Source organism: Rutidosis leptorrhynchoides, chromosome 7 (assembly GCF_046630445.1).
Source record: "Rutidosis leptorrhynchoides isolate AG116_Rl617_1_P2 chromosome 7, CSIRO_AGI_Rlap_v1, whole genome shotgun sequence".
NCBI classification, from domain to species: Eukaryota; Viridiplantae; Streptophyta; class Magnoliopsida; order Asterales; family Asteraceae; genus Rutidosis; species Rutidosis leptorrhynchoides.
The window spans coordinates 203,886,696-203,904,709 of record NC_092339.1 but is presented as its reverse complement, the minus strand read 5'-3'; positions in this window follow the sequence as shown (position 1 = coordinate 203,904,709).

Genomic DNA, 18,014 nt, shown 5'->3' with positions numbered 1-18,014 from the left:
TTAATTATAGTAGGTTATCTTTCTAATACAAGGTAATAATCATATTCAAACTTTAATTCAATTTCTATAACTATAACAACCTTATTTCGAGTGGAAATCTTACTTGAAATTGTTTTCGTGTCATGATTCTGCTTCAAGAACTTTCAAGCCATCCAAGGATCCTTTGAAGCTAGATCCATTTTTCTCATTTCCAGTATGTTTATCCAAGGAACTTGAGGTAGTAATGATGTTCATAACATCATTCGATTCATACATATAAAGCTATCTTATTCGAAGGTTTAAACTTGTAATCACTAGAACATAGTTTAGTTAATTCTAAACTTGTTCGCAAATAAAAGTTAATCCTTCTAATTTGACTTTTAAAATCAACTAAACACATGTTCTATATCTATATGATATGCTAACTTAATGATTTAAAACCTGGAAACACGAAAAACACCGTAAAACCGGATTTAAGCCGTCGTAGTAACACCGCGGGCTGTTTTAGGTTAGTTAATTAAAAACTATGATAAACTTTGATTTAAAAGTTGTTATTCTGGAAAAATGATTTTTATTATGAACATGAAACTATATCCAAAAATTATGGTTAAACTCAAAGTGGAAGTATGTTTTCTAAAATGGTCATCTAGACGTCGTTCTTTCGACTGAAATGACTACCTTTACAAAAACGACTTGTAACTTAGTTTTCCGACTATAAACCTATAATTTTTCTGTTTAGATTCATAAAATAGAGTTCAATATGAAACCATAGCAATTTGATTCACTCAAAACGGATTTAAAATGAAGAAGTTATGGGTAAAATAAGATTGGATAATTTTTCTCATTTTAGCTACGTGAAAATTGGTAACAAATCTATTCCAACCATAACTTAATCAACTTGTATTATATATTATGTAATCTTGAGATACCATAGACACGTATACAATGTTTCGACCTATCATGTCGACACATCTATATATATTTCGGAACAACCATAGACACTCTATATGTGAATGTTGGAGTTAGCTATACAGGGTTGAGGTTGATTCCAAAATATATATAGTTTAAGTTGTGATCAATACTGAGATACGTATACACTGGGTCGTGGATTGATTCAAGATAATATTTATCGATTTATTTCTGTACATCTAACTGTGGACAACTAGTTGTAGGTTACAAACGAGGACAGCTGACTTAATAAACTTAAAACATCAAAATATATTAAAAGTATTGTAAATATATTTTGAACATACTTTTATATATATGTATATATTGTTATAGGTTCGTGAATCAACCAGTGGCCAAGTCTTACTTCCCGACGAAGTAAAAAATCTGTGAAAGTGAGTTATAGTCCCACTTTTAAAATCTAATATTTTTGAGATGAGAATACATGCAGGTTTTATAAATGATTTACAAAATAGACACAAGTACGTGAAACTACATTCTATGGTTGAATTATCGAAATCGAATATGCCCCTTTTTATTAAGTCTGGTAATCTAAGAATTTGGGAACAGACACCCTAATTGACGCGAATCCTAAAGATAGATCTATTGGGCCTAACAAACCCCATCCAAAGTACCGGATGCTTTAGTACTTCGAAATTTATATCATATCCGAAGGGTGTCTCGGAATGATGGGGATATTCTTATATATGCATCTTGTTAATGTCCGTTACCAGGTGTTCACCATATGAATGATTTTTATCTCTATGTATGGGATGTGTATTGAAATATGAAATCTTGTGGTCTATTGTAACGATTTGATATATATAGGTTAAACCTATAACTCACTAACATTTTTGTTGACGTTTAAAGCATGTTTATTCTCACCAACTAAGAGCTTCCGCTATTGCATACTAAAATAAGGACAAGATTTGGAGTCCATGTTTGTATGATATTATGTAAAAACTGCATTCAAGAAACTGATTTCGATGTAACATATTTGTATTGTAAACCATTATGTAATGGTCGTGTGTAAACATGATATTTTAGATTATCATTATTTGATAATCTACGTAAAGCTTTTTAAACCTTTATTTATGAAATAAAGGTTATGGTTTGTTTTAAAAATGAATGCAGTCTTTGAAAAACGTCTCATATAGAGGTCAAAACCTCGCAACGAAATCAATTAATATGGAACGTTTTTAATCAATAAGAACGGGACATTTCACTAGAACTCAGTTACAATATAATGGCTATCTAATTAGGACTACATAGGTTCCTTATATAGCCATCTTCTAAGGAACCTTCATTTAAGCATGTTTCACATTAACACTGTACAACTTCGGGGTCCTAACAATATGTGTTTGTACAATAACCGGCGATTAGTATTGATATGGGTATATACAAGTCACAGAGATTGAGGATTGAGTGATTATGATTTTATTTTAGTTATTTGGCGACTCCCCAAAGGTAACAATTAGGAGATTATTTTACGCCACCGAAGCAAATGATATAACATGATTGTGTTATTATGTGTGTGTTTGCTAAATGTGGAATGTATCCTGGATTCTATTCTCTTTATAAGTGGGATGGAGCGGCTTCCTATATGAGCTCGCTAGTTCCCAATGGTTTTAGAGTACTAGTTGACTTTTCCCTTTTGGTAAAACTGCAGTGGAAAGTGAGCTTGTCCCTTTCCTTTGTCGTTCAGGCGTGTACCGAGATAGGAATAGTTTCGCTAGCTTGACTTTGTAATTGAATGAGGTTTTATGGGCTCTAAGATCACTATTGTTGCTCTAATTTCAGGACCACGTTCATTGTAGCTAAAGTTTCCTTCGTATTGTATATTGTAGACAAATCCTCCGAAGCAAACTGCGAAGCTGGTAAACGGGCCGGAGGTGGGGTACACTATCAAGCTCCCAGTTTAATTTTACGAATAGTTAATATCGACATATGAGCTTCGTTAAGTTAAACTTAGTAATAATTACTTTTGCTGCTATGATTTGACAGTTAACTGCACCATTTAAGACCCTTGTCCCTAAAATTACTATTTTTTCCCTTAATGAGAGAATCTTTTCTGTTTTGCTGCCAGGGGTACGATCGTCCAATGGGTTACAGTTACAAAGAGTGCTCTGTAGTTTGATTTGACGGCTACCCCTTCTTCTTTCTTAAGGTTTCAACGCCTCATTTTCTCCCTCTCATTTGTATTCATCTTCTTTTCAAACTTCTCCTTCAGAAATTCTTTCCTCTTTGCATACCAAGGTACTCACAATTTTTTCTTACGTTTTTATTTTTTATTTTTTACCATATCTAAACGTGGTATTGAGGCCTCCTTTAGCGATGTTAAGTCCTCTTTCCTGTTGTATCTGATTGAAATGCTTGGTTTGAAATCTGGCAATATGATTATTCCGGCTAGCGACAAGCACATCTTGAATCCTCCTAAGGGTTACATTGGCGTGTATACCTAATTGTTTACTGAGTGTAACATTAGAGTTCCTTTCTCTGCTTTCTTTCTCAGCATTTTGGATTATTTTAAGGTGAATATTTCTGTTTTTCATCCCTTGGCTGTGAAAAAGGTTATGGCTTTTGAGGTAATGTGTAGGGCTTATGGCGGTGAGCCTTCTGTTGATCTGTTTCGTCGCTTTTTTCGCACCGGTGATACCAGTGATTGGATTACTGTTCAAAAGTGAAAAAAGTAGGAGAGGTGCTCCTCCTCCTGTTTATTGCTTTGCTCCCCAATTTCCTAATGTTCAAAACTGGAAGTGCTCTTTTATCTTTTTGAAAAAGTCTTTCTTGTTTCCGAAAGATTATCCCTATGTTTCTGATCCTGAAAGGGATGTTCCTAAAGAATACAAAGATCCCATCCCTTTCATACATGAAGCTGATGCTTTGTTTAGGAGGATTTGCAACCACCCATCTGTAGTGACCCGTTTGCTTTTTAGTATTCGAAATATATTTATGGGAAGCAAGCTAGCAAGATAAACAAATCTGATTAAATAATCGACATGATAGCTGGTACCCATCCATTTTCATGATCATGACACACACTTACTTTTATTGTTCACTTTCACTTTTCATCTTAACATAATAGATTAGATATTGACGAAAAGGAAAAAAATATTCCATATAACGTTCCCGCTTACACCCAGTGTAATTTCCACTCATCATCTTGGCCCATCAGCATAGTATGCGAAAGTTTAAAGCAAGTTGTGACTTGATTCTTGGTAGTTCCTTTTCAATTTGTCTAAATAAATTGCATACCCTTTTATGTGACCATATTTTCCTTGTAACCCACTAATGAGTATATGAATTAGTGGGGTAATTGTAAGCTTTAAAGTTGTCGACAAAAACACAAGGAAAATATAAAAGGAAGTTAATCGGTTCAAGGGTTCTTGGCCATCTTGAGTTCACGAAATACTTTAGAGAGAGAGAGAGGTATGTGAGATTGAGAGGAAGAAAGGTGATGGTGTTGTTTACGAATTCACACCAACAACAACTCTTTTAGCAACAACCGGTGATGATCAAGTGGTGAGTGTTCGAAAAATATAACGGAAGAGTGAATGAAAGTGATGAACAACAATCAAGAACGTTGGTGTTTTGTTTGTGGTATTCGATGGTGATGAGTGACTGTGATGGTTGGTTTTGGTTCGAGGTCGATAAAGAAACAGAAAAGAAAAGTATACGATGAAGGTGGTGATCATGGGTTTCATTGTTTAGACATTCATGTTGAATAGTCATAACATAAATCCATATTAAAAATTGTTCGATCATTGAATCCTAGAAATAGTAATGGTGAGGGTGGATGTGGGGATTCGAATCAGAAGTAGTCAGTGGAGTGGCTGAGGTGGTTGTTTTGAGTGTGATTGTTTTAGTGGTGATGGGTGGTAATATGGATTGTGTTTGTTTTTTGTTGATTCGATCAGACAATGAAAGAAAGAAGGAAATGGAATTGTAATTAGTGTGTTCTTTGGCTTAGTGATTTGTTTTAGTTAAGAGAGATAAGTAGCCGATGATACAAAGGTGATGATGGATCATGTATGTGTGTTTCATTTTACCTTTGTAAGTCTAAACTCTTGTATATATCTATCATATAATCGTATGTGTACATATTTATATGAATATAGTATATATGTAATGATTATAATAATGTATATCGAATAATTGAATTTGTAACTTGATACGATCTATTGTTGTGTAGTGACAGTGGTCGACAGATTCTTCATTCAGGAAGAAGAAGGAAAATAAAAGTAGATTGGACACTCAACAGATTTTATTGTATTGTGAATTCGACTGGAATCATTTGCAGACACGAACTACAAGAAGGACTGAAAAAAAATATAAAGTAAATGAATTGATGTTGATGCCTAACTGAATTCTATTCTTCCTCTTTTCGATATCTAACAAATTTTGTATCTGCTGTTTGATTTCTTTTTCATCGAATTGCAGTAATGAATCTTATAGAGTATAGGTATATCATGGATACAGTAATAAGATTTGATAGGTGGTTGTTTGTAGTGGAGATATTGGATTCGACAAGATTTCTATCAGAGGCAGAATATAAAAATATAAAAGCTGCAATTGATGTAATATAAAAGCTGCAATTGTTGTTAAACTAATTTCGTCTGTATTGTAGAATAGTCTCTGACATGTAATAATGTTAAAAACAGGAATCAAAATCAAGTAAAGTTAGATAGGTAAGTTAAATAGAATTTGATTCTTTTATCTGACTATATACATATAATATATAATTAATATTAATAATTAGTAATTATGATATATTAATTATAATACTTCTAATATTATTAATAATAGAAATAATAATAATAATAATAATAATCTCAACACCAAGTACAATAATAGTTATAAATAAAAATCATGATATTAATAACATTAATAATGATAACAATAATATTTGTAATAATAATAATACGACAAATTAAATGTATCAAATTTATATCTATATATTAGATAAAAATGATAATACATATAATACTGATATTAATATCAATATTATTATTTATTTTAATATTGATAATGAAAGTATAATAATGATTTAAGTATATTTTAACTTGAAATTACATATATTACAATTTATAAATTATTTAATATTTAATAAATAATAATAACATATACTGAATATTTAATATTTACATATTTTATATATATATATATATATTACATTATATAATATTAATTATATATAGAATTTATATACATTTATTTCTAGATTCATTTTAATTCAAATGATTAAATTGTGTTTTTATTATTTTTAAAATCATTATATTTGCTTATACTTTCATGTATACATATATATCTTTATTTATTTATTTACAAACAATTGTTCGTGAATCGTTGGAACTAGTCGAAGATCAATTGAATATATGAAACAGTTCAAAATTTTTGAGACTCAACATTACAGACTTTGCTTATCATGTCGAAATCATATAAAGATTAAGTTTAAATTTGGTCGAAAATTTTCGGATCGTCACAGTAGCTACCCGTTAAAGAAATTTCATCCCGAAATTTGAGTGTGTTCATCATGGCTAACAATAAAAATGTTTTCATGACGAATATGAGTTGATAAATAGAGTTTTTTCATTATTGATTAATATAGACAAAACGATTCGATTATGTGAAGCGTACGAGTGAAGCTGTCACAAAAGATTGAGATAGAGATTTAACTTTTGATGTAGTCACGGTGGATTTCTGGAATTCAAGGAATGAAAGTCTTGAACATCTATATAAGATTTGATTCCTCGGTAATTTAAAAAAATTAGGATCCTCTTTAATTATATGCGGTATTCTGCCTCGATTGCTATGTCTGATATTTCACTATACATTCATCTTCTTTGTTTCCTTATTGTCATCACTCTCATTCTACTTTAAGTCAAGTGAATAATGGTCCAGAATTCGTAGATATAGAGTTTTGAATGACTATAATATTCTACGCAGAAAGGAATATATTAGCACGATTTGATTTGTCAAATTACTAGAATATCCGGGAAAGATAGAACTATCAAGTAATTATGTTCTTGTTATGTTTAAAGGTTAAATAGAATGAAAGAGTTATGTAACATGGCACATGATGAAGGTAATGATCTGTGAACCATCATCACGTTCCATTAGAAATTTAGCATGACTTACTGTAATATAATCATGTTGGCCGGGCGTCATTATATTATACTAACTCATGCTTCAACTCCCAACACTTCTCTAGAAATCATTCATAATTTAAACTCAAATTTAATAGAAGGATAGAAACTAAAATAGTTTCTTTTATGATGTAACATAGATAGCACGAGGAGATAACTAATTTCGGACAAGAAGATTTATGAAAATATCCTCAGAAATATTGAAGATATTTATGATGATATTTTGGAATTTTCTAAGTTCGAAGATTTGATGGAGAAAATTTTCCGCAAGATTTTAACATGACTTCGGAGTAAGATATTCTCTAAAGATTTCATCGAATACAGAATCATCTAGATTATTTAAGTACAGGTTTAATCCTTCTGATTTGTCCATAATTTCCTTTAGGGTTTGCTCAATCCATTTTTTAGTTCCAAATCTGAGCTTTTTCAACACGCAATTCTTACTAACAAGCTTTTGGCCATTAAGACTATCTATAGCTTTTACTGTTTCATCAACATTCTCAGGGTTATCAAATCTGAATCATTGGTTATCAATTTGAGGTGTTTTCAAGAGTTTGAAGGGTTTGAATGAAGATTGTAATCGTCAAGATACAAAAGATTGTTTAAGATGAAATCAAGTGGCAAAATTATATATCAAAGTTATAATAAGGCTAGTCTGAATGAAAGTCGAAGTTGATTTGCTGGAGCTGTGACAAAATTGGCTAATTTTGGAAAGGTATTGTAAAGTTATTTTCAGTAATAACACACCAATGGATCTAGCACAGTTTTGAATTCAAAGTATGGCTTTGAAAGATGTAGGAATCTAAAAGTGATGTCTTCTGTTAAATCTTGACTTTGATTTTGATCGGTCAAAATCTGAATATGAAATTAAATTTGAATGAAAATGGTTATTCTTAGGTGAACGGATACGTATATCTGTGGTTGTAAGTAGGATAGTAAATGATTGTTGAATCGGATTTGAAGAATGTACAGTGTAACTTATTAATGTGAAATCAAAATATTCTTCGGGTATTACCTACCCGTTAAAATATTTTTTACCATTAACAGTTTGTACAAAAGAATTTTTAATTACAATCTTTATGAAAATATACTTACATATATATTTTCTTCAGATGTAATCATGGATTTAATGAGTTAATATGATATTAAATTCATATGATTTACGGTTAGAACTAGGGTACATAATCTCTAAAACATTAGAGATTACATAATCTGAAGGTATTTCGTATGCCCGAGAGACATATTAAATTAATGTGGCTAATATGTTTTGATCCAAGTAGGGTCATACCCAATAACAAACTTACCGACACCTTATAAGTATTTAATCTTAACGATTGGGTCGTTAAATAAATACACGACACTTGAACTTTAGAAAATTGGTTTTCTAAAATATCATCACTTGAGATAAATTATTTGGATAATTTATATTTAATTATTTATAGGTTTAAATAATTATGTTGTGTTATATTTTATAAAAGGTTTATAAAATATGGAAGTAATATAACAATTACATGGTTTTATATATATATATATATAACAAGTTTATATATATATAAGTAAAAGTCATTATTATATAAAAAATGAAGAAGTGTGCAGAATTTTTTTAGTCTTCAAGGCAAGCACACATGCTCATTTTGTTGCTCCCAAAAAATACACAACTTCAAGGTGCATGGTACATTACTTGAACCAAGACTTGACCATGGGTTTTTCAAGTGTTTTTCCACATTTGAACTTGAAGAAAAATCTGCACAAAACCACCTCAGTAGCAGCCTGCTGCCGTGGCCCTTTTGGCACCAAAAGGAAGCTCAAAATTTGATTTTCAAGTTCATTTCAAGTGTCTAATGAAATCCTAACTAAAGGCTAGGGTGTTGGTGATAAGTTTGGGGTATTATCCCTTGAGGTTTCATAGTTTTGAAGCTTCATTCATCATCATTCTTTCACTTGCTGCTGTCCAGTTTTCAGGGTGCGAAAGAAGAGGGTTTGAAGCTAGGATTCAAGGTGATTAAAGTCTAGCCAATACAAGGGTGTGTTGGTACTTTGTTTCATCATCTTTCTCATCATTTTTCAAGCCATTTTCAGCCCTTAAACTTAGTTTAAGGAGGTATGACACTCTTATCTTTTCTTGTTATTTTGTAAGCATCATTTCACAACTTGATCCAAGATGGGATTTAGCTTTAATTGGTTTAAAAATAACAAGTTTAAATTGGTAAATTACACGCTTCCGTTTACTATGTTTCTTAAAAGGTTTTAAGACTTATGAACTTGTTAAATCCCAACAATGGTATCTAGAGCCGAGGTTGTTGAAATATGCTTCGAATTGTTGTCTTTAAACCCACTATATTTGCATTCCAAGTACATGCATGAAAATGGAATACAAAAATTTTCGGGTTTGGGTGGGTTTGAGGAGATGGCCGAATTTTGGAGGTTCCAAAAGGGGTTTGGAACTTTCCATTTTGGTCATTTTTGGTTGCATGTTAATGTTCACAATCCTAGCCTTGACCTTGTGTTGCATGCATGTGTGTTTGGTTGATTTATGATTCATTTGGTATGTATTATTATTCATTCATATGGCATGTAATAATTATTCAATTTGTTTGTAATAATTCATTCATTTGTTATGTAATTCATTTTATATTTGGTATGTAAAATAGAATAGGTTGTAATTTCATTTTCTAGATAAAATGTATTAGGATACATATTTTGTAAAAATGAAGATACAAGATCATGAAGACTTGAAGAACACAAGGAGCATTTGGATGCAAGATTAAGTGGGAGATTGGAAATCTCTTGCTTTGTGTTATAACCCCTTAACCGGTGGCATTTGTTTTCGGCTAAACAAATGCTCACCAAAATGGCTAGATTGTGAACACACTTATTTTGCATGTGTGGTTGTTTGTATGATTATTGCTTTGTATGTTTGGTTGATACAATTAATCACAAGATAACACAAACAAAACGACAATTTAATTGGTTAAATTAGACGTTCTAAGTACATGCAAAACGGAAATTTAAATGGTTAAATTAAAATAGCAACCAAAAACCTTAATAAATGGTTATTAAGAACAAGAAAAGGATGACGTACATAAAATGGTTTATATCAAGTAATTGGCTCAATTACAAGACATGAAATTGGTTTTTCATAAGTACCATACACTAAATGCATGTTGGTGTATGGCATAAAAGTTTTCCCAAACTAGAATTAATGAAAACTCAAATCCCTTTTACAACAAGGCAACAAGTTTAACGCCATCCTATTGTGTGACACTTAAAAGTATTAGGGAACTCATGATGGGATAAAGGTCACCTAACCGTTATGAGCAAACTAATATGATTAAGGTAAATTTCGCATGCTTGTGGGATAAAGGTCACCTAACCACTTGTATGTTAAATTTACAAGTCTATACAAGTAGGACGACTTGATTTGGGAATCATGAACTTAGGGTCACCGAAGCATGAAGAACAAATATGCGTTGATGGGATAAATATGCCATGCAAAAGGATTGCATGATCCCATACTCTAGAAGTTGCAAATGGATTGCAATTGTCATTTATTGACTACCTAGCTAAATCAAATTGCGAGATAAAGGTCACCTAACCGAAATTTGGTTTACCGTTGGATTATAGAATTTAATAATTCAATTTTATTTAAAGGGTATTGAATGTTAAATTAAAATTGATACTTAAACAACTTTGTTAAATTTTGTAGATGGCCGCCAATAACAACAACAACATACCAAACGCACCACTTAACCTAAACAACCTATCATTAAGGTCTCTCTTAGAGAAAGACAAACTCAACCATACCAACTTTATGGATTGGTTCCGCAATCTTCGGATTATCCTCAAACAAGAGGATAAAGCGTATGTACTTGAGGACCCCATTCCCGATCAACCGGATGAGGATGATGAGGAGGCAATGGCCTTTTATGATAAGTATTGCCGCGACTCCCTTCAAGTCTCATGCCTAATGCTTGGGACTATGATTCCCGAACTCCAAAAGGATTTCGAGCATCATAGTGCATACGACATGATAACGCAATTGAAGGAGATGTTCCTTCAACAAGCGCGTGTCGAGCGTTTCGAGACCGTTCGGGCGCTACATGCTTGTCGTATGGACGATACCCAATCGGTTTCATCTTATGTGCTTAAGATGAAAAGCCTTATTGATCATGCTAACCGTCTTAACCTAAACATATCAAATGAGTTAGCCACCGATCTTATCCTTAACTCCCTATCAAAAAGGTTTGATCAATTTGTAATTAATTACAATATGAATGGGATGGATAAAAGCATAGGTGAGCTCCACGGTATGCTTAGAACGGCGGAAACTAGCATGGGTAAAAGGGCTTTACCCGTGTTAGCAATCGATCAAGGTGGATCCAAAGGTAAGACCTCTAAGCCAAAGGTGGCTAAGAGAAAAGGACCCGCCTATCAAGGCAAAGGGAAGGGGAAGATGGTTACCCCAACCATCAATAAGGCTAAGAAGCAAAAGGTAGCTGAGAAGGCAAACCCCAAAGAAGACCCGTGTTTCGGTTGCTGTGAAATGGGTCACTGGAAGCGAAATTTCCCGGTCTATCTTAAGGAGTTGAAGGACAAGAGGGATGCAGGGCAAACCTCAGGTAACATATATATGGTATATATTGAGCTTAATATTACTTCTTCTAATACATGGGTATTAGACACAGGATGTGGAACTCATATTTGCAATTCTTTGCAGGGGTTCAAAAGAAGTGATCATATGGCGGGAACATCAAGTCTCTATATGGGCAATGGTGCAAAGGTGCATGTTAAAGCTCAAGGAGATTTTGTTTTGAAGCTTCCAAGCGGATTGGAACTTATTTTAGAAAATGTTTTGTATGCTCCGGATTTATGTAGAAACATTATTTCTATTTCTCGCTTAAAACAATGTGGTTTTTATCTTAATTTTGTTAATGATGATATCCACGTTTATTTAGATAATGTATTCTATTTTAAGGCTTCGCCTTCAAATGGAATTTATGAATTGGTTCATGATGACACATCATCTAGTAGCTCAATATACCATACTAGCACCAAGAAACTCAAAAGGGATTTGAGTGATTCCTACTTATGGCATTGTCGCCTTGGTCACATAAACAAGAACCGAATGCGTACACTTCAAATGTATGGACTTTTGAAATCAAATGAAATGGACTCATTTGATGTATGTGAATCTTGTTTACAAGGCAAAATGACTAAAGCGCCTTTCAAAGGGACCTATGAAAGGGCTAAGGACTTATTGGGATTAATACATTCGGATGTATGTGGACCCTTTAAGCCCATAGCTAGGAATGGTGAAAGATACTTCGTCACTTTCATTGATGACTTCAGTCGTTTTGGATATGTCTACTTGTTAAGACATAAGGACGAAACTTTTGAAGCATTCAAAGAATATCAAAGCGAAGTACAAAATCAACTCAATAAGACAATCAAGGTACTTCGTACCAATAGAGGAGGTGAATACCTAAGCGATGCTTTCCAAGATCATCTTAGGAGTTGTGGGATTATCTCACAAATTACTCCACCCGGAACACCCCAACTTAATGGAGTTTCCGAAAGGAGGAACCGAACCCTAATGGATATGGTTCGATCTATGATGGCTAGAAGCACGTTACCTCTATCATTTTGGGGTTATTGTCTATGCTCCGCGGCTCGTATTTTAAATATGGCCCCAACCAAGAAAGTGGAACGAACACCTCATGAGATGTGGTTTGGAAAACCTCCATCTCTATCATACTTAAAGGTATGGGGATGTGAAGCTTATCCTAAGCGTTACGTCCCTAATAAGTTGAATGCTCGATCCACGAAGTGTATCTTCATAGGATATCCCAAGGATAATATGGGATATTATTTCTATGATCCATCGGAGCAGAATGTATTTGTTGCTCGGAAGGCGGAATTCCTTGAAACTAAGTTCCTAATGGAAGGAAGTAGTGAAAGGAAGATAGATCTTGAAGAGGTTCAAGATCAAATAGATGATACACAATTGGTTGACACTAGCACTCAACATGAAAATGTTGATAGTGATCAAATGGATGATCAAAATACACAAGACATTCGTAGATCTGGTAGGATTAGCAATCCTCCTGAGAGATATGGTTTTCTCATAGATGGTTGCTATACGGTTGATTTGGATGAACCAACAAAATACCAAGATGCTTTATCAAGGATTGATAAAGATAAATGGCAGGAAGCCATGAAATCTGAGATGCAATCCATGTATGACAACCAAGTTTGGGAACTTGTTACGCAACCTCCTGGCTCTAGGCTAGTTGATTATAAATGGCTTTTTAAAATGAAAACCGACATACATGGAAACTTGGATACATACAAAGCTAGACTTGTAGCAAAAGGTTTCACTCAAACTCAAGGGATTGATTATGATGAAACTTTCTCGCCAGTGGCAATTCTAAAGTCTATTAGGATATTATTTGCCATTGCTGCTCACTATGACAATGAAATATGGCAAATGGATGTCAAAACCGCTTTCCTAAATGGATATCTTGAGGAAGATGTTTATATGGTACAGCCCGAAGGTTTTGTTGATCCGAAAAATCCTAAAAAGGTATGCAAGTTAAAGAAATCAATCTACGGATTGAAACAAGCATCTAGAATGTGGAATCATCGTTTTAATGAAGAGGCAAAGAAATTTGGCTTCATTAAAAATGGTGATAAAGCTTGTGTATACAAGAAGGCTAGTGGGAGCTCTATAATGTTCCTTGTGCTATATGTGGATGATATATTATTGTTTGGGAATGATATAACCACAATGCAAGAGGTCAAAACTTGGCCAAAAGGTTGCTTCTCCATTAAGGATCTTGGAGAAGCACAATACATATTGGGGATTGGGATCTATAGGAATAGATCCAAGAGATTGATAGGTTTAAGTCAAAGTACATACATTGACAAAATCTTGAAAAGGTTCAAGATGGAAAACTCTAAGAAAGGTTTGGTACCTATTCAAAGAGGAACCGTTCTCAGTTCATCTCAGTGTCCTACCATGAAAGATGAACAAGAGAGAATGAAGAAAGTCCCATACGCATCTGCTATTGGGTCTATCATGTATGCAATGATATGTACTAGACCGGATGTGTCATGCGCTCTAAGCTTGACAAGTAGATACCAGAATAACCCAAGAAACAGTCATTGGATTGCTGTTAAAAGTATATTGAAATACCTTAGGAGGACTAAGGATATGTTTCTAATATATGGGTCTGGTGAGGAGGAACTCGCTGTAAAAGGTTACGTGGACGCGAGTTTCCAAACTGATCGAGATGACTCTCGATCACAATCCGGCTATGTCTTCACATTAAATGGAGGTGCGGTCTCTTGGAAGAGTTCAAAACAGGATGTTGTTGCTCTATCCACTACAGAGTCGGAGTACATTGCCGCATCATTGGCAGCTCAGGAAACTGCATGGATGAAGAAATTCATCGACGACTTAGGAGTAGTCCCTTCCATTCAGGACCCTCTTGAGATCTTTTGTGACAACGAGGGTGCGATTGCTCAAATCAAGGAACCTCGTGCTCATCAAAAGACCCGTCACATTGAGCGGAGATTCAACTACATAAGGGATGAAGTTAAAAAGGGGAAGATATGTATTCGCAAAGTTCACACAGATCTTAATATGGCGGATCCTCTCACGAAGCTCTTACATGGACCAAAACATGCAGGACATGTTTGTGCATTAGGGCTTCGATATTCTAGTGATTGGTCATGATCTATTTTAAGTATTGTAACGGAACAAAATTGTTCAAACTCATTAATATAATTATGGTATTAATTTATTTTGAGTTATGTTCCTATTTTGCATATTTTATCCATGAATAAGTAATTATTCTAAATTCCGTAGTCGATCACATTTGTGGGAGCAAATGTGAGGTTTAGACTATTATGAACTTGGATTGGTATACATTCACGGACTGAATGTGGGGCAAGGTTGCTACCAAGGTTCATAAATATTTGTGGGATACAAATATTGGAAGACCCGCTTTCAAGATTTACTGTATGGAGCCTTTGTGGTTGATCACGTGTAATCTTGAGTAAAGGCGAATATCATCGTATCCTCTGACCTGAGATACATATTGGGTCCTGATATTCACCGAGTATTATGCCTTGATTCTTTCCTTCGCTATTCTGAAATATGGTAGTACACAAGGAAGAGCTCAGGTATAATACGAAGTGTGTATCTAGAACGTATGTAGTCAAGATGGAATTTGTCCCTCTTATTCGTTGAGAGTCAGATGTCTAAGGCCTGATAAAGTTAAATCTATAAGAGAGTGATCACTCTGTATCTCTTGGATTTAACATGACATCTACGACAAAAGGATATTATGAAAGATTCACCTATTCATATTCGAGATGGGACTCGAAAGGGATGATGTTATTGAATGGCACAAGTCATAACATATTGGGGGTGATGGACGGTAGTTAGGTGGTATCCATCACTTGCATTAATTTCTTATGTTTCTCGTGCAAGTGGGAGATTGAAGGTATTTCGTATGCCCGAGAGACATATTAAATTAATGTGGCTAATATGTTTTGATCCAAGTCGGGTCATACCCAATAACAAACTTACCGACACCTTATAAGTATTTAATCTTAACGATTGGGTCGTTAAATAAATACACGACACTTGAACTTTAGAAAATTGGTTTTCTAAAATATCATCACTTGAGATAAATTATTTGGATAATTTATATTTAATTATTTATAGGTTTAAATAATTATGTTGTGTTATATTTTATAAAAGGTTTATAAAATATGGAAGTAATATAACAATTACATGGTTTTATATATATATATAACAAGTTTATATATATATAAGTAAAAGTCATTATTATATAAAAAATGAAGAAGTGTGCAGAATTTTTTTAGTCTTCAAGGCAAGCACACATGCCCATTTTGTTGCTCCCAAAAAATACACAACTTCAAGGTGCATGGTACATTACTTGAACCAAGACTTGACCATGGGTTTTTCAAGTGTTTTTCCACATTTGAACTTGAAGAAAAATCTGCACAAAACCACCTCAGCAGCAGCCTGCTGCCGTGGCCCTTTTGGCACCAAAAGGAAGCTCAAAATTTGATTTTCAAGTTCATTTCAAGTGTCTAATGAAATCCTAACTAAAGGCTAGGGTGTTGGTGATAAGTTTGGGGTATTATCCCTTGAGGTTTCATAGTTTTGAAGCTTCATTCATCATCATTCTTTCACTTGCTGCTGTCCAGTTTTCAGGGTGCGAAAGAAGAGGGTTTGAAGCTAGGATTCAAGGTGATTAAAGTCTAGCCAATACAAGGGTGTGTTGGTACTTTGTTTCATCATCTTTCTCATCATTTTTCAAGCCATTTTCAGCCCTTAAACTTAGTTTAAGGAGGTATGACACTCTTATCTTTTCTTGTTATTTTGTAAGCATCATTTCACAACTTGATCCAAGATGGGATTTAGCTTTAATTGGTTTAAAAATAACAAGTTTAAATTGGTAAATTACACGCTTCCGTTTACTATGTTTCTTAAAAGGTTTTAAGACTTATGAACTTGTTAAATCCCAACATACCATGTCGAACGAAGATAAATGAGGCAGAACGATACGTAGAATGAAGATAATCCATGTAGAATGATATGTAGAACGAAGATAATACTCGAAGTACAGATGGTGATATTGAGGTGTGTGATGTTGAGGCTTGTGTTATTGGTGGTACTGGTGCCGATGCTGGTGGTACTGTTGGTGCCGGTGATGCTGCTGGTGCTTGTAAGTTTTGCACCATATTCTCCAAAGCCACTACTCGAACGCGAAACTCATTGACTTCTTCTGTTACTCTGAGATGATTGGCGGTTGGAACAAGGAGATGAATAAGCTTTAGAATTCGTGATATTATATAATCATTGCGAGATATTCTGGAAATGAGAGTGAAAATAATGTGTCGGACTGGTTCGCCGGTAAGTGCTTCAGGTTCATCGCCAAGAGGTGAATTCATTTGGTGGAAAGGATCGCCTTCTTCTTGTTTCCATTGATTAAGTCGACTGCAAACCCATCCCCAATTCATCCAGAATTGATGATGGCTGTTGGTTGATCCATTCCGGTTACAATGCCTTCAGAGCTCAAGTGTGTTTCCATATCAGAATAGCTGTCGGAATCCGAGGAACTTGAACTAGTGACGAGTTCCATTTTGTACGATTGAATAAAGGATTTTTGATATGAAATGAGTTCCGGCTATCGAATGGTATTCTAATTACATAGAATATCTATATATATATAGAACAAAGGATTTCATAGATTACGGAGGGATTTAAAGAATATGTCAGGAAAAGTTTTACAGTAACAGATACGCTAAGATATGAATTAGCAGATACGCTAAGATATGAGTTTTTTCTATACACTAATCATGCAGTCAATGTAGTAAAATGTGTCTAGACTAAGAATAATGAGCAGGTAATTTTTGACACGAAACGATAAGCAAAACTTTTGACATGCAGACACGGACGAAGTCCAGACTCACTAATGCATCTAAACAACTATCAGTTAGACACACTATTGCAAGACCTGGTTCGCTAAGACCACCGCTATGATACCACCTGTAGTGACCCGTTTGCTTTTTAGTATTCGAAATATATTTATGGGAAGCAAGCTAGCAAGATAAACAAATATGATTAAATAATCGACATGATAGCTGGTACCCATCCATTTTCATGATCATGACACACACTTACTTTTATTGTTCACTTTCACTTTTCATCTTAACATAATAGATTAGGTATTGACGAAAAGGAAAAAAAAATATTCCATATAACGTTCCCACTTACACCCATTGTAATTTCCACTCATTATCTTGGCCCATCAACATAGTATGCAAAAGTTTAAAGCAAGTTGTGACTTGATTCTTGGTCGTTCCTTTTCAATTTGTCTTAATCAATTGCATACCCTTTTATGT